General features: G+C 32.1%; 1 pseudogene; it reads right to left on the reverse strand.

The window, feature by feature from the left end:
* Positions 1 to 5,235: 5,235 nt before the first annotated feature.
* On the reverse strand, positions 5,236 to 24,490 carry LOC124912880 (annotated as a pseudogene).
* Between the last annotated feature and the right edge of the window lie 1,142 nt (positions 24,491 to 25,632).

The following is a 25,632-nucleotide window of genomic DNA, read 5'->3' on the forward strand; positions in this document are numbered from 1 at the left end:
CGAGGGACGATGTAGGGACTAAGTACAGCTTTCGACGCCGTCCTCTTTCTCTTAAATAGGATGTGGGATGCATCTTCCAGTACCACCACATCCTCATCTATCTGCTTGTCCTCCTTCTTCTGCACAACGAAATGATCGTCCACCTTCTTCTGCACCACCTTCCTACCCCTCTGCACCCCTTCCTACCCCTCTGGACCCCCTTCCTACCCCTCTGCACAACGAAATCATCGTCCACCTACAAAGAAATCATTGAATTAGGCAAGAAAAGTCTTCAATTAGTCTAAATGCAAGAATTGCATACCTCATCTTCATTATCCTCCACCTTCTCTTCAACCTTCTCTTCCACATTCTCTTCCACATTCTCTTCCACCTTCTCTTCCACCTTCTCTTCAACCTTCTCTTCAACCTTCTCTTCCACCTTCTCTTCCACCTTCTCTTCAACCTTCTCTTCAACCTCATCTTCATTATCTTCAACCTGCTCCTCCACCTGCTTCTCCACCTGCTCCTCCACAGCTTCCTCAACATTTCCCACCATCTGTCTTCTCCTCCAAAGTCCAAACATTCTCCATCTCCACAACGGCTCATCCTACAAAAACCAGAAAAGCCCTTCAATTAGTCCAAATGCAAGAAATAGGCAAAGTGCGCGAATTGCACCAAATGCAAGAAATGCATACCTCGATATTCAATTCCACCATCTTCATCTGTCTTCTCCTCCAAAGTCCCAACATTCTCCATCTCCAACAACGGCCCATCCTATAAACACCAGAAAAGCCCTTCAATTAGTCCAAATGCAAGAAATAGGCAAAGTGCGCGAATTGCACCAAATGCAAGAAATGCATACCTCAATATTCAATTCACCATTTTCATCTGTCTTCTCCTCCAAAGTCCCAACATTCTCCATCTCCAACAACGGCCCATCCTACAAAAACCAGAAAAGCCCTTCAATTAGTCCAAATGCAAGAAATAGGCAAAGTGCGCGAATTGCACCAAATGCAAGAAATGCAAGAAATGCATACCTCAGTATTTTTTTCACCATCTTGAACTGTCTTCTCTTCATTTTCATTGTCCTCCCCAACATTGTTTTTCTCCAAGAGCCCAACAATGTCTTCCTCAAATTAGTCCAAATGCAAGAAATATGCAAAGTGCGAGAATTGCACCAAATGAAAGAAATGCATACCTCAGTATTTTTTTCACCATCTTCAACTGTCTTCTCTTCATTTTCATTGTCCTCCCCAACATTGTTTTTCTCCAAGAGACCAACAATGTCTTCCTCCTGTCCATCCTACAATAAACAGAAAAGCCTTCATTAGTCCAAATGCAAGAAATGCACCAATTATCCAAATGCAAGGAATGCAAGAAATACATACCTCAACTTCATTCTCCTCCACAAGCCCAACATTGTCTTCATCCTGTCCATCCTACAATAACAGAAAATCATTCAATTAGTCCAAATGCAAGAAATGCACCAATTATCCAAATGCAAGGAAATGCAAGAAATACATACCTCAACTTCATTCTCCTCACAAGCCCAACATTGTCTTCATCCTGTCCATCCTACAATAAACAGAAAAGCCTTCAATTAGTCCAAATGCAAGAAATGCACCAATTAGTCCAAATGCAAGGAAATGCAAGAAATACATACCTCAACTTTATTCTCCTCCACAAGCCCAACATTGTCTTTCTCCAAAATCAGCACAACATTGTCTCCCTTCCCATCCTACAAAAAAGAAAAAATTATTTAATTAGACCAAATGCAATAAATGCCAAATGCACGAAATTATCATCATTCAAACTCATACATCAGTGTTCATCTCAAAATCCCCCTCGTCCTTTTCTTCATCATTCTCCTTCTTTTTCTCCCCTTGTGTGGAAAAGTCTTGTTGTAGTTGCTTTAACATCCGTTTAATGAGAATTATTTCATCTCTCATTTCGGTTTTGATGAGACTTATTTCATTTCTCATTTCAGTTTTGATGAGAGTTATTTCGTTTCTCATTACAGTTTGAATTCATTTAGCTCCTTCGAAAGTTCATCCAATCTACATCTATCGCGGGGAGAGGATTCTTCGTCTTCGTCTTTTCTACTCGTGGCGCTCTCGACAGAATAAGAGCTGCTGGTGCTGGTGCTGGGGGTAGGGTTGCGGGTTCTTCTTCTTGTGGAAGGTTTGGCTTTGGCTGGAGTAATTTGTCTTTTCTTCCCCATGACAGTTTTTTTATGAGGAACTCCATCGTCAATATCTCCAAATTTCCTCTTTCTGCAGTCAAGATTTTGTGTAAGTTAATTAAACATTAAGTTTTACACTATATTTTTTTCAAAAATTTAATTCACTCTTAAATTAATATAATTTTTCTTATTAACCCTAGATAGTTTTTCAGACTATCACATAATGTATTTTTAAGTATTATTTTTTCTTGAATTTAAGGTAGACACAAAACACAACCATAACTATAAAAATGTGAAAAAAAGTATTGTGTGAATCTTTTTTTCTAGATTTGGGTAAAACTTGTTATATGGATATCATACATTTTTATTTTTTTAATTAATGAATCAAAATTTATTTTTCTTTAATGTAATTTTAAAAATCTTTTATAGATTCTAAAATTTTACTTATTTTAATTAAATAGATAATATATATAATGTTTCTTTAATATTTAACCACCTATATATACAATTTTGTTTGAAATTCTTCATTATATATTTATTTTTATTTGAAATTACTTTCTATATATTTATTTTTGTTTGAAATTATTCCTTTACATTTATTTTTTATTTGAATTTGTACCCTAAATATCTAAAATAATTAAAGTTCTACAATGGACAAAATTTTCACATTCAACTTGAGATTTGAAATAATTTTTCAATTTTTATTCTCAAAATTTTATTTTCAGACAATAATATTACAGACTAAGTCAACGACGAAGTTGTTACTCTCCATATTTAGATATTGTATTTGTGTTGTGCTTTCAAATGAGAGAGAAAAATGTCGGATAGACATATAGTTAAAATATAAATAATATATGGAGATTAAAAAATATAAAATATGATATAGTAATACAAAATCTTTAATATATTTGAATCGGCCAACTAGACACGGCTTACACTTTTAAGACGATTATTTCCTTAGTGATAATGAATATAATTTGATTTGAAAACGAAATGAACTTATTACTTAAAATATGAGAAACACAACATATTTGGAATCTTAGACGATCAATAGTTTTAAATTAGTTATTTAAAATATTCAAATTTTGATTATAGAATAAAATTATTAATACTTAGGAGTCTTAATTTTATACTTTATCAAATAAAAATAAATATATAATAAATAATTTTAAACAAAAATAATGTATAAAAAATAATTTCAAACAAATTATGTATATAAAAATATTTAAAACATAATTAATTTTATATTTGAGCAATAAATTAAAAGATTGTAAATTTCCGAATCCGTGCAAAGTATTTATTTTCTTGACTAATAATAGTCAATTTAACAACAATAAATCAAACTAACATGTGTTCATAAAGCAAATTATGGTCTATTAATTAAAGAATTGAGTTTTAAGAATGAATTGAGGCTTAAATTAGTCACTTTTATCGAATGAGAGACGAAAATTGAATCAAAGTCATCACAATTTTAAAATTTTGAGACTTTCTCACAAATAAACTTATATCTTTGAGTAGTATTTTCCTTTTTTAACTAGTTTATTATATTTGTAAAAAATAATAATAACAATTCTATATCTTTTTGAATTTTCTAAACTATTCTCGTGCGTTACACATTTTGTAAGGCAATGAAATTGTATTTATCGGGTTGAAACATGTATATTTCAAAAAAAAATACTCAATTTATAAAACAAATACATTTAAATTGGGATATTGTAAATTTGTTCAAAATAAATGCAAAATTTATCACTCTTTAAATTTTCTCAAATTATGACATTTTTTAATCATATAAACAACCACCTTCGATAAATTAAAATTGCACAAATCTCGGAAAATTACGTAATTTATAAAAAAACGTGTATATGTTTGTAAATATCTTTTCATTTACAAACTTAACAAATCAATCAGAAAAACAAAAAAAATACATTAAAATAGAAGACAAACATTTTTTTTTTAAGTTTCAAATTACTAAAATTGTGATGGTTCAAACTAAGTATATCACAATTCAATGTTCGAGCCTAATTGATTAAAAATCCTAAATATGAACCTTCCATAACAATTGTTCAATTACCAATATAAAGAAACAATGATTTGATTTGTAAAAGTTGAGGATAAATATATAATTACAAAGATAATATTATCATTTAAAATAAGATAAAAAAATAATATATAATTAAAAGGAGAAAAAAATGTTCACATATCTTCATGTTCTGATATCTTCATTATGAAACATGAACATACTTTTCACAATTTTTTTTAACAAATTACACAATTTCACAAAAAAAAAATACACAAAATTTAAAAAGATCAAGATGAAACTTGATAAAATCACCCATATTTTACAATAAACTATCTCTTAGTGGAAGATAATCCCCACTAAATGTAATATTGTTTCAGAGAGAAATTATGATTAACTTTTCATCATGTGACAATCCATCAATAAAGATAAATAAATAGTTAAAAGAATATCATATCATGTATCTTTCTAGGGAACAAGTAGATGATGAAACACAACCAAAAGACATGATTGTTGATGCATATAAAGATTATAGAGAACAATGATTCTATATTTGTCAAATTAAAACCAAATACTTGTTTTTTCAAGACTTAAAACAGCACAACAAACCACTATGATCCAAAAAAAAAAAAATTAATTTTCCAAAAAAAAGCATCAAACTTTACTCACTATGTTTCAATAAGGTGTAATCTAATGAAGGTAGCAAAATAAAACCAAATATATTTCATTATAGACAACATTATAGACAACATTTCATATGCATATATTTGGGGGTAAAACTTGTTTCTTTAGTTATACAAAGTTTTGAATTTTGTTCATATGAAACCTAGATAAAACAATGGTTAGGGACAAATGACATGTTTTAAAAACCTGATGTTGTTACTTAATGTTGTTGCTTTTGTGATTCAATATGGTGCCTTCCCCAACCATTTTGAATCCTATTCAGATCAGTCCATTCCTGACTATACACATCTGATTTTTAGTTGGAATTTCGCTGATTCGATTAAAATAGTACCACTAAGAAGAGGACAAGTGCAAATTTCGCTACGAATTTGGATGTTTGTTGTCTGTCTGGTCAGTATTTGGCATGCTGGAGCATCTTCACTACTTCTCTCATTGTGGGTCTTTGTTTTGGTTCCTTCTCTGTACATCTCAAAGCTAACACAAGTACTTCAATTATTTTATCCAACAATTCATGATTGATCAGCATCATCATACTTGAATCCACTATCCTCATTGCTACTTGTTCTACTTCTTCTTGAGTAGTGCTGCTCCATACAGATCTCACCCAACCTACTATGTCCCCTGATGTAGATCCTGACTTCTCGGAGAAATAAGGATCTAATACCTTCTTTCTTGTTATCAACTCCAATAAGACCACTCCAAAACTATACACATCTGATTTTGTGCTAAAGTTGTTGATGCTAAATGCATTTTCTGCACACACAAACATATTTATGAGAACAAAGCAACAATAGTTGAACCTTTTGGTAAAAAATCAAAGAAGAAGAAGAAGAACCTAGTGCTATATAGCCAATTGTGCCTAGAACTGCATTGGATTGAATTGGGGCTGTGGATTGATCATGATCAAGAAGAAGAAGCTTGGCAATGCCAAATCAGATATATGAGGCTCCATGCCAAATCCAACAATATATTCATTGGTTGATATCCTTATGCACTATCGGAGGATCACAAATCGTGGTGAAGATACGACAATCCATTAGCTACTCCAATTGCAATTCTATAACGTTCATTCCACTCCAAGTTCCGAGGTGGACTTATCTCATGGAGCCATCAGAAGGCTTCCGTTTTCCATATATTGGTATAAGATCAAACCGGTTCCTTTCTCAACTGAAATTTTCCAACTTCACGATGTTTCTATGCCTCACCCTCCCAACTGTCTCGATCTCCCTCACCATACTTTTTTTCTTATCGATCCTGAAAAAACCAGCTTCTTTGCAGCATCATGCACACACCCTCTTGTTTACATGATCTGGACTTGGGAGTGAAACTTTATATACCTTTCATGGGCGCCTTTTCCAATCAAGTATTTATCATCCAGATTCTCAGTAGCTAACATTTCTATTCAGTTCAGAGGATGCACCCTCTTCTTCAGCTACCAAGTTACTATCATCTCGGTTCTTCCTCTTCCTCTGAAAGAAACACATGAAACATCTAAAGGATGATGATGAGAACAACTGACGTCCATAGCTATCAAAACAATTTTAGTAGTAGAAGAAGAAGGTGTTTTCCGGCTGCAAGACTTTAATATGGGATTTTCATGGCAACTTGAGTTGTTGATTGTAGGAAGAAGACATATCAAACAAGACCTGAATTCCCAACAAAAGAATAAGGGAATGAATTGGCAACCTTCAAACAATGTTTCAGGTATCTGGCCACTGGAAATGGTTGTAAGAAACTTCAGTTTAACAAACTTGGGCCCGGTTCCACCAATGTAAGACAAAGTCCCTGTCAAATTGTTGTGAGATATGTCCCACTCCTCCAATGTCACTCAATCTTCCTAGTTCCTTAATCTCACCTGTCATACCATTCCAGCTACATTTAGTCTTTTCAAATGATGTTGTGTTGCTTCCATTTCGAACGAAGGAAAGCTCCCACCCAACATATTCCCGCCCAACTGCAGATTCAAAAGGGAATCAATTTCAAATAACAAAAAGCAGGAAGACCTCCAACTAGTTTGTTACCATTGAGATTCAGTGTAGACAACTTCTTCAAGCTTCTTAAAAGCAAAAAGGGTATAGAACCATTGAAACGATTGTAACTCAAATCAAGGTCAAACAATTCAGTACAGTTTGACAGTTGATCAGATGGCAACAAAACCTTCCAACCGATTGTAAGAAATATTCAATCTTCCAAGATTAACCATGTTTCCAAATAATTCAGATGACACAACACCCGTCAACTTGTTCATTGAAAAATCATCTCTGTAATGCCAGATAAGTCCCCAAGCTGGAACGGAAATCATGCCCGACAAGCTATTACCACCAAGATTCATGTATAAAAGGTTTTTGTTTTCGCGTTTTCCACGAAAACGGAACAACTCCAGAAAAGGTTGTTTTCTTTGAGTATAAAATCTGGTCAGGCTAGAACAGAGTCCTACATCTGGAGGTATGCTGCCTTGAGAAGTTAAAACCCATATTCAACCTCTTCAACTGCTTGTTCAACAAAGATTAGTGGTTGTTGCTAGCCTACTAAAATAAACTAATATTCAATTATATTAAAATAGATAATTGTAACTCTCCATAATTGTAAAGAGGCAAACTAGAATATTAAACACCTTTTTCCTTTCTTAAACTTAAAGATAAAAATAAAAAAGCACTTTTGCCGGGAGGGGCTTGTTATCGTAATCTTTTCTCCCCGGTGTATGTGAAAAAGATGTGACGAACTCCTTTTTGTTTAGTCATAGGTTGGTCCAAAGAACGAGAGTCGGCTGAAAGCTATCTCGAGCTTACGGTTTGTTACAGAAGGAATGGGACGCGATTAGTCTGGTTTCAAACTTGGCAATTATTGTCTTTGGAATTTCATTATGGAAGAAAGACCGACTTTTCGATTGAATGAAGGGGCTCCAACCTGCGCCAAAATGTCCAAGAAGCGAGAGGCTTTAAGGCAGCTGCTAGATTGAACCAGGGAGAGTCGAGACCAGGCCCTTGGCCTTGCCCTAAAGTATCGAAAAGGCAATCTCTCTAGTACTCTTTGATAAAGGTAGTCTGGGAAGACTGACTGAAAGGGCTCTTATCCGTATTGGTTGAAAATCCCGCTTAGGAGATCGCAACTTCAGAGTAGTCCCATCCATTATCTCCGTCGAAGCCTCATTCTCATTTTACCTGTCAATTACGGCGGATTCGTAGGATTGAAACCTCCATTATCCATTGGCTTTGCTTGAGGTATCCTCCCATCTCCGTATCGTGAGAATGCTTTTTCCTTGAGACTGTGGAAGGAAGCGACTAGTCCCTTCTTTCTTGCTGAAGCTTAACGAAGGCCGACCACTGCATAGAGAGTACAAGCCCCCTACCTACATCTAAGGGAAAGGGGGCAAGTCAAACCTACCCTAACAACGCCCCGTATAAAATTCCACGGGATTCCAGCCCGCAGGAAGATCCAGATCATTCACTGAAATCCATAAAACGGTCCTACCTACCCAAAATCAGCTCTTTTTTTCCAGATTTTTCAGCCCTTGTTCTTCATTATAAAAGCTACTGATTGGAGAGAAAGGAGTCTTTTCATGCAGGAATAGTGGTGGATGGACAGAACGTGAGTATCTGAAAACAGAAGAAGAGTTTCCTGAAAGAAGGACCGACCGGAGTACTCGAGATTCGATTGTTTCAAATTTGGTTTGCGTGTCAATATATTTTAAAGTAAATATGTTTTTAATTTTTTTTTTTATAATACTTGACAGATTTTAAAATTATCTATGTAAAAATAATTAATTTTATTTAAATTTTAATAATTTTGGGATTTATTATAATCAAATGATAATTTGATTGATATCCGATTTAAATTAATTAAACATAATTAATTTAAGAAAAAAAATATTAATTGAAGAATGGGTCGGCAATTAAATTTATAAAAAAATCAATAAAAAGGTGTATGGTACAACATACTTTATCCTAGAGTTTCCATAACGGGTGTTATTTAGTTACGCTCGAAAAGGGCTTGTGCGTATGGTCCTACGTCCCAGTTGAAAACAATTTTATTTTTAAAAGTCTGTTATCAAAAAGATTTATTTATATTGTTTATTTTCTTTAAATTAGTAGTTAGGGTCCTAAACAAGGATAAGTTTTGATTACGTAAATAATTATACATAATTATTTAGATGTGCGTACCTGCGATTGCGGTTAAAAAAGATTGAGTAAAAGACCTGAAAAATCAGAAAATGGTGTTAACATTAATTTTTCAAAAAAGGTTAACATACTAAACTTAAAAAAATATATTAATTTTTCATTTTAAAATCCTAAATTAATTTTAAAAAAAATAATTTTCGGTTGAACACGTTTATAATGTTATAAAATAATAAAATAATAAGATATTTTATTTGAAAAAACATAGAAAAATAAATATTAAATTACATTTTTAAACTAAAACTACAATTAAATTATTTTTGTTTTGAATTACATTATAAATTTAATTATCCTTCTAATTTCAATTCTTAGTGTATTAACTTACGAATTTTCAATTCCAATTTCAACTTTAGGATTGTCAAACATACCCTAATTGTTTATTATAGGATGAATAATTATTTGGACTTTATGGAAAACCTTTGGAACATTCACATAATCAAAGAAATCCAATTTCAACTTTAGAATTGTCAAACATACCCTATTGTTTATTATAGGATGAATAATTATTTGGACTTTATGGAAAACCTTTGGAACATTCACATAATCAAAAACAAAATAAAGTCAATGTAGTGGAGGAAGGATTCCACTTGTTAGGTAAGGATACATACAACTTTTACTAAATATTAAATATGAAATGAGAGTTTTACATTGTTTATGAAAAAATAGTTTTAAAAATGGTACAACGTTCTCATGAGAAAGATAAAATAAATAACTTATTTATTTTGCATTAGTGAGATGTAACTAGTATTTCAAATATTGTGTATAGTATTCACTATTCCGCTACAGCGGGCTATGCGTGTTGTTGAGGAGTGTTGGATGCGATTCAATTTTCTCTTTTGTTTTCAACTATACCTGGTTACATATTTATTTGTATTTTAAAACTTATAAAAATTTATTTGAAATTGATTTTTCTTTCACCCTTTTGACTTAATTTTGAATTTTTAAATATAACAAATATTAAAATAAATATGCCAAATATTTTATCAATTTATTATTATTTTTCTTTTTATATTTTTAAGATTTAAATAAATAATTCTATTTGGATGAAATGGATACATCAATTCATCAAAATTATTTATTTTTTCCTTTAATTTTACTAAAATTATTTTGAGAAAAAATGGGTACAGCATTTATTCTAAATAATTTATTTTTATTTTGACCATAACTCTGAATTAATTTTATTAATTTGTACAATAATTAATCCTAATTAATTGTTTTAGATAGGTTTTTGACCATTAGTATATTATTTTGATTTTATATATTTAAAAATATTAAAAAAATATTATTTTAATATTATAATTAGAGTATAGATTCCTTAGTGCATATAAGTATAATGTTCTCTATATATTTAACCATCATTTAAATATCTTTATACATAATTTTGTTTGAAATAGTTCATTGTACATTTCTTTTTTGTTTAAATTAATTCATATACATTTATTTTTGTTGAAATTACTCTTTATACATTTATTTTTATTTCAATCTATACCCTAACTAAGTATCTAAAATAATTTAAAATGTTATACAATCAATAATTTGTGTTGAAAATATGAATTAAATCCTCTTATAACATGGTATATCTATTTTTTTTTCTAAGTTCTATTTGCAGCGGACAAAGTTTTCACATTCGACTTGAAATGACTTTTTCAATTTCATTCTTAAAGTTTCGTTTCAGACAACAATGTTGCAGACTAAGTCAAACGACGAAGTTGTTACTCGTTCGTCTTCTCCATAGTTAGATATTGTATTTGTGTTGTGCTTTCAAAATAAAATCTAAAAAAAATAAAATATTATTGTGAAAAAGAGGAAGATGTCCGATAGTCATATAGTTAAAAATATAAATAATATAATAGTGATTACAAAATATAAAATATGATATCGTAATACAAAATCCTTAATATATTAAATCGGCTAACTAGACACGATTTACACCTAAAGGGTCGTTATCCCCTAAGTGGTAATGATATAATTTGATTTGAAAACGAAATAAACTTATTAGTAAAAATATGAGAAACACGATATATTTAGAATTTTAGACGATTAATCATTTTAAATTAGTTATAGAAAATGTTCAAATTTAAATAATAGAGTAAAAATTGTTATGTGATATAGCAATTATTTATCTCATGTAAGAATACGTGAGTGTAATAAGTAAACAAGTATAAATAGTTCAAGAATTAATTAATAATTCACAAAAATCATATTCTTGTCTTTCATAACATTTTTCCTCCTTACATTTCTTTGGCTTAAACTTAATATTTGTGTTGGGGCTTTCCAAAAAATGATAAATATTCGGATAAGGGTCTTTCGGTTGAATGCATATTTCTTATTACCAACTCTCATCTCGCATGGTTGTGATTTCCGACCGAGGAATCGGTGAGCGAGGAGGAGTCAAATAGAGAGAGGCGGCATATAAAATATCGCGGCGAATTCTAGTGTCTTCTTTAAAAACACATTGACAATTAATGTGCGATTTAATGAAATTTATGATTTTATTACTTCTGAACGGTTGGCTTCGGCTATGAGACAAAGGATGAAGCACGAGAGACTAAGGAGTATAGAGAAAATCATGAGAAAGGCCCCGTTTTGCTGCCAAGTTCAACTCCATGGGGGTTCGGGTGAGATCGGCGGGGGTGATTGCCTTCACCATGGATGATGTAGATGAGGAATAGAAGATGGATTTTGTATAGATTTTTATAGATGAAAGGGTAAAGAATAACTTTTTGAAAAAGAAAGGGAGCAAATAAAGGAATTGCTTGGAACAAAGGTTGCTTAAAGTTGAGAAATTCCCAAAATATTATAATTCATGTTCATTTCTTTTTTACGGTGGTTCTTAATGTGACAAGTCATTTTCATATGATGTTAGGCATTATAAACTGTTTTTCTTTCATCTTTAGATGTGTTGATGATATTGGGGATCAAAATTTTTTGTGGTTTATTCTCAAAAGTAATACTAAGTCAATATTATTTATAACTTTAACCATGAAAGTAATGTTAGTTCCTTTTTTAATGTTAGTTCCTTTTTTAACTTAAATTATTTATTTTAATAGCTATATATGATTAAATCGAGATCAACTAGATGAATCATAATGAATCCATTGAAAGTTATTTTTATTAAAATCTTTTTGATTCATTATGAACCATATATAAACATAAACATATATTATATATTATATAATATTATTATTGATTTTTTTTATTAATATTAAAACATGCGATCTTAAGTCTCTTAAGAATCACTCTTATCATTTGAATGAATTTATTTATTATTAAATCATCGTAATATAAAAAGTCATATAAGATCGATAAGTATTTAAAAAAAATCAATAAGAAAAAAATTCTTAGACTATGATATAAATGCTTTTTATAAAGAGTACAATGAGATTTTGGGTTTGAGTTTGTTAGGCGGCAAGTTCTGTGTCTAATTAAATGGTTAAGTGTGTTTATGGACTATGTGCTTAACCCTTTTAGTCACATTTTATCTCCTCTTCTACCCTAGCGTCAATAAGAGATCCTAAGTTCGAGCCCGTCAGACGACAAATTTTGCGTCTGATTAAATGATAAAATGTGTTTGCGGATTATATGTTAAACTCCTTTGTGATCATATTAAAACTCTACCGAGGTAGCTCAGTGGTAATAGTCAATTTAAGAGACCAAAATGTTACGAATTCGATTTTATTTGAAAGCGTTTGAGTTTAAGCGGGAGACATTAATTGTGATGTATCATTTTAGTTCTCTTATAATTAAAAAAAAAACTTAAGTATTTTATCATGTGTGGGTTATTTCATCCACGAAATATTATTCCCAAACAATAAAATGAAATATAAGCCAACTAAGATAAATTCTCAATTTATGTTAGTTAACTTAGTTTATACTTTTAAGCATTTATTTTAAAAAAATAAAAAGTAAAAAATAAATAAAAGTTCATACTCTGAAAAAGAGGTTGCCGGGCCTGTCTAAACCCCGTTCAACAATATATGGAATTATATAATCAAATCATTTAGCCCACTCTACTTAAATTTTCATATTTTAAAACCTAATTATAGATCTTACACTTATTTTCATTTCTCATAAAATTTTGAATTAATTTTAAAATTTTACGATTTTATAGGAAATTAACGAGTTTGATTTGAGTAAACATTTTAATTTATAATAATAAAATTTTACGAGTTTATAAATAATTTTGATTTTTACAATAACATACTATTTTACTTATAATAATTATATTTATAAATATTTTATTATTATTTATTGAAATAAATTAATTAATATAACTATTTTTGTAAATATAATTTTTTATAGTTTTATTTACTTATTATTATTTTTTAATAAATTTTATATTTAAATATATAAAATTTTAAAATTGAACTAGGTATAAAAGTTATATATATATATATATTAATAATAATAATAATAATAATATATATATACAGTTAATATTTTTTCAAATGAAACTCTTACTATTTTAACTTTAAATTTTAAAAGTTACAAACTCAAAAAGATTGGCCAAATTTTATATGTCTATCTCAATTCTACTAATTTAATGATTTTTAAGAATATTTTTTATTTAATTTTAATTTTAATTTTGAATACATGAAACTAGTCCTGCGTCAAGGAATAATATAAAAATGATTCATTCAAAATTTTAAATTGGAGTGAAGGAATATTTTTACTTTTTTAATAATATACAAATTACTTCGCAATAGATTAAAATATTGAAATGATATTTGAATTATTATTAAATATTCAGACAAACTCTATATCATTGTAATTATAAAAAAACTTATATCATTTAATTAATAAATAAAAACATGAAAATTTTATTTATGTAATAATTTTTCTACTATTATTATAAATACTACTCTTACATAAATTATTATTTATAATAATAGTAGGCTAATTATTCATTCAATTAGCAAGAATGTGTTTATTAAGCTTACATTTTCTTACGCAAACACATTCAAATTTATAGTTACAACTTCCATCGATATGACCTTCATTTTTGCAATGTTCCACGCAATTGTGGTTTATTAAACATATGCCTTTGAAAGTACCACTTTTAACCGTACCAACACATGATTTTGATATCACTAGATAATTTTCTGCAAAATAAATAATAATATAATTATATTAGGAATGATTTCAGTAAATTTTATTAAAAACATTAAATAAACTTACGTGAAACAAGAAGAGTTAACATCAAAAAAACATTGAAAAATAATTTCATCATATTGTTATGGTAGGATGATTTTTGTAAAGATGATGAAGGATTATAATGAATTAATCTATTTATATATATTATTGATATCTTTAAATCTTATATTAGGTTATTATAATCTATTTTATTGTTAAGATTCTTTCAATATTAACTTAAAAGGTAAAATCATAAATTTTCTTATTTCAAATTATAAATATTAAATTATTATAATTTATTTTATTGTTAAGATTCTTTCAATATTAACTTAAAAGGTGAAATCATAAATTTTCTTATTTCAAATTATAAATTAAAATATTACTCATATATATATATATCAAATATTCTGATAATCTTCTTTTATATTTTTTAAATGTACTATTTTTTTTTTAAATATATATATATATATAATATATATATATATATATTGTATTATTAACTTACACACTCAATTCAATGGGTTGTTATTATCTAAAATAAAAATAAAGGTCAAAGTAATTAATATGTTACAATGACAAAAAAATGTAAAAACCATATAAAAAGAAATATGTGAAATAAAAATAATAAATAAAAGATGAAAAGTATAGAATTATAATTGGAATTAAAAGATTTAATTCTAATTTTTATATTTGTGATTTCTTAACTTATATATTTCAATTCCAATTTGGTAGAATTGAAATTATAATTATAATTTGGTCCATATTTTATAAATAAAATAAAATAAAAAAGTTGTAAAATGGATTGTCCAAACGGTGTAGTATGTTGAAATTTGATAATTGAGTATAGGAGACTTGTAAATATAGTATTTAACTCAAGATGTAAAAAAGGGGAAATTTGATGAAATGGCCCCCATAACAGGTGAAATTCCAAAAAAGGTCGACGCCTGCTAATGTTGGCAAGAAGGGCCCTTTTGCCCTGCGAAATGTCAGAAATACCCCTCCGGCCCCAGATTTTACGCTCATTGACGCGAATCACCACTCACGCGATTTAATCTAAATCGCGTGAGTTCATCATCACGATTTAGATGAAACGCGTGAATGGAAATTCACGTTTTTAAATGTACGTGAATTACCATCCACGCGTTTCATCTAAATCGCGTTGATGAACTCACGCGTTTGTAGATGAAACGCATGGATGGTAATTCACGTCTTTAGTCTTATATATAATTTTCCAGCCCTAATTTAAAACAAAACCCCGATTCTCCCTCCCACTCCGACTGCGGCCGACTTTCCATTCCTACATCCTTCAACATCCATCAAGATCATCGTTCCTCAACATCAGCGTTCCTCAACATCATCGTTCCTCAACATCATCGGGATCCTTCCAACATCATCGTTCTTCAACATCATCAGGTCAGTTTAGGGCTTAAGGTTTAGGTTTAGGTTTCGATTTATATTATACCGTTTATATTCATGGATATGGATGTATTTAGGTTTAGGGTTTGGTTTTGATGTATTTTATGCCGTTTCCTATATATATTGATGTATTTAGGTTTAGGGTTAGGTTTCGATGTATATTATACCGTTTATATTCGTGGATATTGGTGTATTTAGGGTTTAAGGTTTGGTTTTGATGTATATTATGCCGTTTCCTATGTATATCGAAGTATTTGGGTTTAGGGTTAAGTTTCGATGTATATTCTGCCATTTATATGGATATATTTAGGTTTAGGGTTTGGTTTTGATGTATATTATGCCGTTTATAATGGATATTGATGTATTTAGGTTTAGGGTTAGGTTTCGATGTATATTTTGCCATTTATATTGATAGATATTATAGTATTTAGGTTTAGGGTTAGGTTTCGATGTATATTCTGCCATTTATATTCATGGATATTGTTGTATTTAGGGTTTAAGGTTTGGTTTTGATGTATATTATGTCGTTTCCTATATATACTGATTGATTGTTGATTTTCAATTACATGAATATTGTATGGTTAGCTATTGATGTATATTCTGCTGTTTATAATGATGGATATTGTAGTATTTAGATCAGGAGCTGCCGTTGTGGTTTTCTCAGTTCGTTCAACAAAATGGTATGTAATAAAATGGTTGTTATATTGAATTGAAATGTTCATATTTATGTATTTAATAACAAAACTCCTTTTTTTTATAATATGCAGGCAACAAACACTGTTATGACCTTATGTCCCAATCAATTATCACCTGAAAATAATGTATGTTCTATTCTCTCTACTATGTCCATATTAACTAGTTTTGTATGTAATAACCATTATATTATTGTTTTACACAGTTGTTGATAGTTGAATTGCTCGCACTTTTGGTGCAAGGGTGTCTCCGAAGTGGAGAGAAGATGTAACCCATGTTATTGCTTACACTGATCCCAATGGTGCATGCGACCGAACTCAAAAAGTATTGAAGGCAATTCTGAACGGGAAATGGGTCCTTACTATTGATTGTGAGTCTCTGTTAACACGATTATTTCATACATATGTCTGTTAAATTAATATAAAAATTGTTTTGTTTAGGGATAAAATCATCATTAAAAACCCAAAACTGTGTTGATGAGGAACCTTATGAGGTTAAACATGATAATCATGGAGCCCAATGTGGTCCTAGAAAAGGCAGACTTCTGTTGTTGAATAATGTGAGTTTGGTCTTATTCCTCCTATCTGTACTTTTCTTATTTTGCATGATAACTGAAATTATCTTCTTTGTTTGTTTTTCAGCGTTTGAAACTGTTCGACGGTTACATTTTTATATTTATAGGGAATTTCAACACACTTTACAAACAGGATCTCATTGAGTTAATAGTTGTTGGAGGTGGTAGTATTAAAGAATCGGATAATCCAGATTATCCATTTGCTGAGCCAAGGGATGCGAAAACTATAATAGTATATTTCGAGATATACAGCAGGTGTCGACCAATTGAAAAGGATTTTGATGTTCTTCCCGACAATTGGCTTTATGAGACAGCGGCTGCTATGTCATGGATATTGGATGAACATGTTGTTCCTCATACAAAGTTGCTTCAATCTGTTGCTGCTTGTGATTTGCAACATTTGCTTACTTAATTTGGAGTTGTTTAGACTTATTGTTCTTCTATTTATGGGTTATTTATGATATTTATAATATTTATGGTTTATAACAATACTTAATTTGGATATTTATGATTTATGGTGGTTTATATTACTGAATATTCTTCTATTTATGGTTTATTACTTTTGTTAACAATATCATAACTTATCCTCATAACTCACGCGTATTGTGTATAATCAAACAACAAGGAACAAGGAACAATGTTGTTATTCGCCACATAACTCAAACAACAAGGAACAAGGAACAATGTTGTTATTCACGCATATTCGCCACATAACTCAAACAACAAGGAACAAGGAACAATGTTGTTATTCACGCGTTTCATCTAAAACGCGTGAATAAACTCACGCATTTTAACGTGAAATGCATTCACGCGTTTCATCTAAAACGCGTGAGTTTATTCACGCGTTTTAGATGAAACGCGTGAATAACAATTCTCGTCTTTCATCGTATATAATATTTTTGTGCCCTAATTTATAACAAAACCACGAATCACTAATTTCCCCTTCTCTCTTCTCTCGCTTTCGCCACTCCGACTCGACCCTCCCCTGAAGAACTCGACCACGAGCAGCAGCAGCTGACGACTACGACGACACCACGAGACCCTGAAGAACTCGACCACGAGCAGCAGCAGCTGACCCACTACTCTTCGTTCTCAAAATGGGTATGTTTATTTTATGGTTTTTAGTGATTATGAACACTAGGTTAGTTAAATTATAGTTTATCTAGGTTGTATTCGAATGAATGGGAATCAATACTATGTTGTTATTCTAGTATTAAGGTTTAGGGTTGTATTCGAATGAATGGGAATCAATACTATGTTGTTATTCTAGTATTAAGGTTTAGGGTTGTATTCGAATGAATGGGAATCAATACTATGTTGTTATTCTAGTATTAAGGCTTAGGGTTGTATTCGATTGAATGGGAATCAATACTATGTTGTTATTCTAGTATTAAGGTTTAGGGTTTGCATGCTGGCATAGTGTAGTTGATTTCACTCACGCTTATTGATTCTCACTCACGCCAATTAAGCTTTGAGGTAGAGTTTACTGGTATGTTTCGTGGAGATACAATGTTCCAAGAATTAACCACAAGTTTGCTTCAATGGACCTATTGGATAGGGAGCTCTTATCCCATTAGATTCATTGAAGCAAACTTATGGTAAAAGTTGCGGCATTGGATTTCCTGAAACTCTACGAGCAAACTCTCCTCGGTTATGGTAATGTTGTTGAACTTTTTTCAATTCTTGTGATGTTGTTGAACTGTTTTCAATTCTTGTGATGTTGTTAGACTGTTTTCAATTGCAGCTCAAGTACCTGTACTTCTTTACTTTGATGGAGAGTGGAAAACTACGGATGATCTTACTCATTTTTCTGCAAAGTCAAACAGCGGTATGATTGTTCCCCAAAATTCTACTTATGCCCAATTAGTTGATCAAATTTATTCTGATACCGATGTTGACAAATCTAGATATGATTTATTGCTTCAAGCCAAGTATAATGCTCCTAGCATGATTGCCAAATTTTCTTATATAACTGATATAAAAAAAGATGTGGATGTGGAGTTCTTTTTACATGAAGCAGTTTTAGTCCACAACCGCACTCCATTGTGTGTATCCTTAGTAGAGAAGTCACTACCAACTCAAGAAAGTGTAGCGGTTCCATAAATTGATGACCCCGACGTCTTCCCGATGCAGCGTGAGGTTTTCTTTGAAAATGACATTGAAGATGAACATTTGCGTCTGAATGTGGGGGATGATGCTGATGATGATTGGGTTCCTATTACCCAACCTAGTAGTTCTGATTGGGTTCCTAGTACCAATCCAAATCCAAGCGGTTCTTGGGTTCCTAGTACACAACAAAACAATGTTGTTGTTCGTACTCAACCATGCTGCAGTGAATGGGTTGCTAGTAACATACCAAGTAGTGAAAATCCTATACATGAGGCAGTAAGTACCGGAATCGGATTGGAAGTCAGTTCTTTGTTTGAGAATAAAAAAGAACTTCAGCTGAGGTTATATAAATATGCCATGACTAATCATTTTGAATTCAAAGTGGTGAAGTCAAAAAAAGAACTTTGGGTTGTGAAATGTTTGGATAAGAATTGCAAGTGGAGACTGCGTGCTGTCAGAGTAAATTACTCGGAAATGTTTGAGATTCGTAAATTCGTAAAAGATCATACCTGTTCAATTGTGACGAGGCAAGAGAATCAAAGGCAAACACCAACATGGGTGTTTGGGGAATGCATGAAGAGAAAGTACATGGACCATCACCATGACCACATGCCCAAGAAAATAATGGAAGACATACAGACTACTTATGGAATAAAGTTGTCTTATAATAAGGCTTAGCGGTCTAGAGAAAAGGCCCTAATGGCGGTGCGAGGAACTGTAGAAGATTCTTACGGTAAATTGCTATCATACCTGTACATGTTGGAGAAGAACAATCCGGGTACCATAACAGACATCCAGACGGATGAGCACGGTCATTTCAGGTATATGTTCATGTCCTTAGGCTGCTCAATTAGGGGTTTCAAAAACTGTTGTCGTCCAGTATTGTGCGTCGATGCCAGTTTTCTTGAGCACAAGGTTGGAGGTCAGCTATTGGTGGCGATAGCATTAGATGCGAATGAACAACTCTATCCTGCTGCATTCGGCGTTGTTGATTCGGAGAATAACAACTCCTGGACTTATTTCATGCAAAAACTTAGAGATGCAATTGGATTGGTTGATGATCTCGTGTTTGTATCTGATAGACACCCAAGCATCGCCAATGCCTTGTGTGCTGTTTTTCCAGAAGCTGACCACGGTGCGTGCACATATCACATCAAGATGAATATTATGGCCAAATTCAAAACCGATCACTGCCACGCCGAGTTTGATTTGGCTTCTCAAGCATACACAATCTTGAAGTTTAATCAGCATTTTGACAAGATCAATGCTAAGGACCCTCGTATTGCTATGTATTTGGCAGATATTGGGTTTGAGAGATGGAGTCGTGCATTTTTTCCGGGTAAACGATACAATCAAATGACAAGCAATTACGCTGAGAGCTTCAATAGTCAAAGTAGGGAAGCTAGAAAGTATCCCATATCAATCTTAGCTGATTATTTAAGATTCACATTACAAGATTGGTTTAATAGTCGAAGAGAAAAAGCTTCCAATCACAATGAACGTTTATCTTCTTATTATGAAAAGTTCTTACGTGATCAAGCTGAGAAGGCCAGATTATATAAAGTTCATCCACTTAACCGATTCGAGTTTTATGTCCATGACGGTGAATCTGATTATAAAGTTGACTTGAGAGGAATGAGTTGTAGTTGTAGGGTATTTGATGTATCTGGTCTTCCTTGCACTCATGCCCTGGCTGCTTCCCGTACCCATAGATTGGATGCCTATGAGTTCTGCTCAAGGTTTAGGATTTACTTTACTTTATTTGCTATTGAATTTATCTAACTAACTTTATTTCTCACATGTTCAATTGTTATCTTTCAGGTATTACTCAAGTGAAATGTGGATCAATGCTTATGCGGAAACAATATATCCAGTTTGTCATGAAGAGTATTGGGATATTCCAGAACATATCAAGCAACGAGTGTGCCTTAAACCACCTGTTAAGGTTAAGAAAGGGCGACCTCAAACAAAGCGTAGGTCATCCCAAGGTGAAATTCGTAAGGTACCGAGAAGATGTAGCTCATGTGGTGGTCAGGGTCACAACAGGGCAACATGCAAATCAGTAATGCTTGCACCCTCTACTGCAAGAGCTGCAAGAGCATCATCATCTCAGCCGCCATCATCTCAGCCACAAACATGAATATTGTCTGTGCAATTTTGAATATTGTATACTAATTGATTGTTGGTTTTCGAATATTGTATGCTGATTGATTGTTGGTTTTCAATTACATGAATATTGTCTATGTTTTTTTATTTGAAAGTTGTATATAGATTGTATAATACATCCAGGTTGGCCATACAGTGACTCACGCATATATATTGCACAATGCTAAACTCACACATATTGTAATATACATGAGTCATATTGTAATACGCGTGATTCATAACTGACGTGTATTACAATACGCGTGAGTCATATTGTAATACGCGTGAGTTATGAATCACGCGTATTACAATACACGTGAATTATATTACAATACACGTGAATTATATTACAATACACGCGAATTATATTACAATACACGTGAATTATATTACAATACACGTGAATTATATTACAATACACGTGAATTTTATGATACCTATTACAACATTCATGTCTGAAATGATGATGATAAACAATATTCAGTGTTTACAAAACATGTTACAACAATAATTCAGTGTTTACAAAACATGTTACAACAATAATTCAGTGTTTACAAAACATGTTACAACAATAATTCAGTGTTTACAAAATATGTTACAACAATAATTCAGTGTTTACAACTTCATGGCTCTAAAATCTGGTGGTATAACCTGACTGCCCACTTTTCTCTATATAATTGCATATTGTTTGATACGCAATTTTCTAGACCAAGTTTAGCAGTCAGGTACTCTACATACATTAATACAAAAACGCCACAGTCCCCACTCCATTCTGCTTTTGGTACTTCAGGATGTGGGATTCTCTTAAATCTAAAAGTTTCATTTATCATGTTAGGATACCTGGCTATTTCAAGTTCAGACATTGCTTTATGAAGGAAGGGCGGCAACATCTCACAAATGGCTTTCATGTATTTTCCTAATTCTTCATCATTGAAAATTGTCTGATTGCAATCATAAACATCAATTCTCCATTCTTGCAATCGAATAACACACAGTACCCAGTGTAGGTTGTTGAGGTTGAGGGGGAAGTAAATAACATCAACACTGCTCCAACCGGGCATATGTTTATCTTCTCTACCCCAGTAGTAGTGGTAAATGATTTCAGCGAAAGTATGGCCAGCTGGTTTTTCTGGATCAACCGAGTCAGCAAAAAATTCGTCATAGTATGAAGTAATCAAAGGGCCAAACTGGCAATCTAAGATGGTGAAATCCGCCGGGTACGTCTTAGGGTAGGCGAATGCTCTTGCTCTTAGCAGACAAATTGCGGCATTCATCTCCACATCAGTTAGCCACCTATTTAACCTCAGAATTGTAGTGAAGAACTTAAGGTCTCCAGAGAGTTGGATGTCTTTAAAATTAGCCCTTTTCGCAAATTCTTTCTTGAACTCGTTCTTCAGTTTCTCATTACAAGTCGACAAAGGATCGACACCAATCGTCTTCTTTCTTGGACGAGGGACGATGTAGGGACTAAGTACAGCTTTCGACGCCGTCCTCTTTCTCTTAAATAGGATGTGGGATGCATCTTCCAGTACCACCACATCCTCATCTATCTGCTTGTCCTCCTTCTTCTGCACAACGAAATGATCGTCCACCTTCTTCTGCACCACCTTCCTACCCCTCTGCACCCCCTTCCTACCCCTCTGGACCCCCTTCCTACCCCTCTGCACAACGAAATCATCGTCCACCTACAAAGAAATCATTGAATTAGGCAAGAAAAGTCTTCAATTAGTCTAAATGCAAGAATTGCATACCTCATCTTCATTATCCTCCACCTTCTCTTCAACCTTCTCTTCCACATTCTCTTCCACATTCTCTTCCACCTTCTCTTCCACCTTCTCTTCAACCTTCTCTTCAACCTTCTCTTCCACCTTCTCTTCCACCTTCTCTTCAACCTTCTCTTCAACCTCATCTTCATTATCTTCAACCTGCTCCTCCACCTGCTTCTCCACCTGCTCCTCCACAGCTTCCTCAACATTCCCACCATCTGTCTTCTCCTCCAAAGTCCAAACATTCTCCATCTCCAACAACGGCTCATCCTACAAAAACCAGAAAAGCCCTTCAATTAGTCCAAATGCAAGAAATAGGCAAAGTGCGCGAATTGCACCAAATGCAAGAAATGCATACCTCGATATTCAATTCACCATCTTCATCTGTCTTCTCCTCCAAAGTCCCAACATTCTCCATCTCCAACAACGGCCCATCCTATAAAACCAGAAAAGCCCTTCAATTAGTCCAAATGCAAGAAATAGGCAAAGTGCGCGAATTGCACCAAATGCAAGAAATGCATACCTCAATATTCAATTCACCATTTTCATCTGTCTTCTCCTCCAAAGTCCCAACATTCTCCATCTCCAACAACGGCCCATCCTACAAAAACCAGAAAAGCCCTTCAATTAGTCCAAATGCAAGAAATAGGCAAAGTGCGCGAATTGCACCAAATGCAAGAAATGCAAGAAATGCATACCTCAGTATTTTTTTCACCATCTTGAACTGTCTTCTCTTCATTTTCATTGTCCTCCCCAACATTGTTTTTCTCCAAGAGCCCAACAATGTCTTCCTCATGTCCATCCTACAATAAACAGAAAAGCCCTTCAATTAGTCCAAATGCAAGAAATAGGCAAAGTGCGCGAATTGCACCAAATGCAAGAAATGCATACCTCAGTATTTTTTTCACCATCTTCAACTGTCTTCTCTTCATTTTCATTGTCCTCCCCAACATTGTTTTTCTCCAAGAGACCAACAATGTCTTCCTCCTGTCCATCCTACAATAAACAGAAAAGCCTTCAATTAGTCCAAATGCAAGAAATGCACCAATTATCCAAATGCAAGGAAATGCAAGAAATACATACCTCAACTTCATTCTCCTCCACAAGCCCAACATTGTCTTCATCCTGTCCATCCTACAATAAACAGAAAATCATTCAATTAGTCCAAATGCAAGAAATGCACCAATTATCCAAATGCAAGGAAATGCAAGAAATACATACCTCAACTTCATTCTCCTCCACAAGCCCAACATTGTCTTCATCCTGTCCATCCTACAATAAACAGAAAAGCCTTCAATTAGTCCAAATGCAAGAAATGCACCAATTAGTCCAAATGCAAGGAAATGCAAGAAATACATACCTCAACTTTATTCTCCTCCACAAGCCCAACATTGTCTTTCTCCAAAATCAGCACAACATTGTCTCCCTTCCCATCCTACAAAAAAGAAAAAATTATTTAATTAGACCAAATGCAATAAATGCCAAATGCACGAAATTTATCATCATTCAAACTCATACCTCAGTGTTCATCTCAAAATCCCCCTCGTCCTTTTCTTCATCATTCTCCTTCTTTTTCTCCCCTTGTGTGGAAAAGTCTTGTTGTAGTTGCTTTAACATCCGTTTAATGAGAATTATTTCATCTCTCATTTCGGTTTTGATGAGACTTATTTCATTTCTCATTTCAGTTTTGATGAGAGTTATTTCGTTTCTCATTACAGTTTTGAATTCATTTAGCTCCTTCGAAAGTTCATCCAATCTACATCTATCGTGGGGAGAGGATTCTTCGTCTTCGTCTTTTCTACTCGTGGCGCTCTCGACAGAATAAGAGCTGCTGGTGCTGGTGCTGGGGGTAGGGTTGCGGGTTCTTCTTCTTGTGGAAGGTTTGGCTTTGGCTGGAGTAATTTGTCTTTTCTTCCCCATGACAGTTTTTTTATGAGGAACTCCATCGTCAATATCTCCAAATTTCCTCTTTCTGCAGTCAAGATTTTGTGTAAGTTAATTAAACATTAAGTTTTACACTATATTTTTTTCAAAAATTTAATTCACTCTTAAATTAATATAATTTTTCTTATTAACCCTAGATAGTTTTCAGACTATCACATAATGTATTTTTAAGTATTATTTTTTCTTGAATTTAAGGTAGACACAAAACACAACCATAACTATAAAAATGTGAAAAAAAGTATTGTGTGAATCTTTTTTTCTAGATTTGGGTAAAAACTTGTTATATGGATATCATACATTTTTATTTTTTTAATTAATGAATCAAAATTTATTTTTCTTTAATGTAATTTTAAAAATTTTTTATAGATTCTAAAATTTTACTTGTTTTAATTAAATAGATAATATATATAATGTTCTTTAAATATTTAACCACCTATATATACAATTTTGTTTGAAATTCTTCATTATATATTTATTTTTATTTGAAATTACTTTCTATATATTTATTTTTGTTTGAAATTATTCCTTTACATTTATTTTTTATTTGAATTTGTACCCTAAATATCTAAAATAATTAAAGTTCTACAATGGACAAAATTTTCACATTCAACTTGAGATTTGAAATAACTTTTTCAATTTTTATTCTCAAAATTTTATTTTCAGACAATAATATTACAGACTAAGTCAACGACGAAGTTGTTACTCTCCATATTTAGATATTGTATTTGTGTTGTGCTTTCAAAATGAGAGAGAAAAATGTCGGATAGACATATAGTTAAAATATAAATAATATAATGGAGATTAAAAAATATAAA

This window comes from Impatiens glandulifera, chromosome 8 (assembly GCF_907164915.1).
Source record: "Impatiens glandulifera chromosome 8, dImpGla2.1, whole genome shotgun sequence".
Lineage (NCBI taxonomy): Eukaryota > Viridiplantae > Streptophyta > Magnoliopsida > Ericales > Balsaminaceae > Impatiens > Impatiens glandulifera.